Raw genomic sequence first — 3,108 nt, 5'->3', positions numbered from 1 at the left:
CCAGTTCTAGGAGATGGGATATCTCCATTATTTATTTATTTATTTATTTATTATTTCTCTTCGGCAGACTAAATAGGCCCAGTTCCCTCAGCCTCTCCTCATAAGTCATGTGCCCCGGCCCCCTGATCCTTTTCATTGCCTTCCACTGGACTTAGATTTCCAAGACTTGAGTTTTTTTCTCAGTTTCAAAGTCTTTCCACTAACTTTCAGGGCCCCTGTTGCCTCTTCCTGGCTGGACAATGGATGGGACTTAGGAGATAAGATCGGGAGAGCTGTCAATCTTGGGGCTCGTCCTTCTGCTTTGAAAAGGTATTCTCTTCGATTCTTCCTGTCAAAGGTAGGGGCCCGGGCAGAGACAGATGCATCATGGAGGTGAATGCCTGGCTGCGAAGATGGTGTCGCCAGGAGGGCTTTGGCTTCCTAGACCACGGGATGCTACTCGAGGAAGGACTGCTAGGCAGAGATGGCATTCACCTTTCGAGGAGAGGAAAGACCCTATTCGGACACAGACTGGCTAACCTAGTGAGGAGGGATTTAAACTAGGTTCGATGGGGACAGGTGAGCAAAGCCCACAGGTAAGTGGGGAATATGGAGACCGGGGAGATGGGTCGGAAACGAGAGGGAGTGTGGACTATATTGGCAGAGAGAAAGGAGAGTCAGGACAAAACTGGGAGGAAAGATCAAACCAGTATCTTAGATGCCTATATACAAATGCGAGAAGTATGGGGAATAAGCAGGAAGAACTGGAAGTGCTAATAAATAAATACAACTATGACATTGTTGGCATCACTGAAACTTGGTGGGATAATACACATGATTGGAATGTTGGTGTGGATGGGTACAGCTTGCTCAGGAAGGATAGACAGGGGAAAAAGGGAGGAGGTGTTGCCTTGTATATTAAAAATGTACACACTTGGACTGAGGTAGAGATGGACATAGGAGACGGAAGTGTTGAGAGTCTCTGGGTTAGGCTAAAAGGGGCAAAAAACAAGGGAGATGTCATGCTAGGAGTCTACTACAGGCCACCTAACCAGGTGGAAGAGGTGGATGAGGCTTTTTTCAAGCAACTAACAAAATCATCCAAAGCCCAAGATTTGGTGGTGATGGGGGACTTCAACTATCCGGATATATGTTGGGAAAATAACACAGCGGGGCACAGACTATCCAATAAGTTCTTGGACTGCATTGGAGACAACTTTTTATTTCAGAAGGTGAAAAAGCTACTAGGGGGAAAGCTGTTCTAGACTTGATTTTAACAAATAGAGAGGAACTCGTTGAGAATGTGAAAGTAGAAGGCAGCCTGGGTGAAAGTGATCATGAAATCCTAGAGTTTGCAATTCTAACGAAGGGTAGAAGGGAGAACAGCAAAATAGAGACAATGGATTTCAGGAAGGCAGATTTTGGGAAGCTCAGAGAGCTGATAGGTAAGGTCCCATGGGAATCAAGACTGAGGGGAAAAACAACTGAGGAGAGTTGGCAGTTTTTCAAAGGGACACTATTTAGGGCCCAAAAGCAAGCTATTCCGCTGGTTAGGAAAGATAGAAAATGTGGCAAAAGACCACCTTGGCTTAACCACGAGATCTTGCACGATCTAAAAAATAAAAAGGAGTCATATAAAAAATGGAAACTAGGACAGATTACAAAGGATGAATATAGGCAAACAACACAGGAATGCAGGGGCAAGATTAGAAAGGCAAAGGCACAAAATGAGCTCAAACTAGCTACGGGAATAAAGGGAAACAAGAAGACTTTTTATCAACACATTAGAAGCAAGAGGAAGACCAAAGACAGGGTAGGCCCACTGCTTAGTGAAGAGGGAGAAACAGTAACAGGAAACTTGGAAATGGCAGAGATGCTTAATGACTTCTTTGTTTCGGTCTTCACCGAGAAGTCTGAAGGAATGCCTAACATAGTGAATGCTAATGGGAAGGGGGTAGGTTTAGCAGATAAAATAAAAAAAGAACAAGTTAAAAATCACTTAGAAAAGTTAGATGCCTGCAAGTCACCCGGGCCTGATGAAATGCATCCTAGAATACTCAAGGAGCTAATAGAGGAGGTATCTGAGCCTCTAGTTATTATCTTTGGAAAGTCATGGGAGACGGGAGAGATTCCAGAAGACTGGAAAAGGGCAAATATAGTGCCCATCTATAAAAAGGGAAATAAAAACAACCCAGGAAACTACAGACCAGTTAGTTTAACTTCTGTGCCAGGGAAGATAATGGAGCAAGTAATTAAGGAAATCATCTGCAAACACTTGGAAGGTGGTAAGGTGATAGGGAACAGCCAGCATGGATTTGTGAAGAACAAATCATGTCAAACCAATCTGATAGCTTTCTTTGATAGGATAACGAGCCTTGTGGATAAGGGTGAAGCGGTGGATGTGGTATACCTAGACTTTAGTAAGGCATTTGATACGGTCTCGCATGATATTCTTATCGATAAACTAGGCAAATACAATTTAGATGGGGCTACTATAAGGTGGGTGCATAACTGGCTGGATAACCATACTCAGAGAGTTGTTATTAATGGTTCCCAATCCTGCCGGAAAGGCGTAACGAGTGGGGTACCGCAGGGGTCTGTTTTGGGACCGGCTCTGTTCAATATCTTCATCAATGACTTAGATATTGGCATAGAAAGTACGCTTATTAAGTTTGCGGATGATATCAAACTGGGAGGGATTGCAACTACTTTGGAGGACAGGGTCATAATTCAAAATGATCTGGACAAATTGGAGAAATGGTCTGAGTTAAACAGGATGAAGTTTAACAAAGACAAATGCAAAGTGCTCCACTTAGGAAGGAAAAATCAATTTCACACATACAGAATGGGAAAAGACTGTCTAGGTAGGAGTACGGCAGAAAGGGATCTAGGGGTTATAGTGGACCACAAGCTAAATATGAGTCAACAGTGTGATGCTGTTGCAAAAAAAGCAAACATGATTCTGGGATGTATTAACAGGTGTGTTGTGAGCAAGACACGAGAAGTCATTCTTCCGCTCTACTCTGCTCTGGTTAGGCCTCAGCTGGAGTATTGTGTCCAGTTCTGGGCGCCGCATTTTAAAAAAGATGTGGAGAAATTGGAAAGGGTCCAAAGAAGAGCAACAAGAAT

This window comes from Chrysemys picta, chromosome 11, assembly GCF_011386835.1.
Source record: "Chrysemys picta bellii isolate R12L10 chromosome 11, ASM1138683v2, whole genome shotgun sequence".
Taxonomy (NCBI): domain Eukaryota; kingdom Metazoa; phylum Chordata; order Testudines; family Emydidae; genus Chrysemys; species Chrysemys picta.
This window is presented reverse-complemented; position numbering follows the sequence as displayed.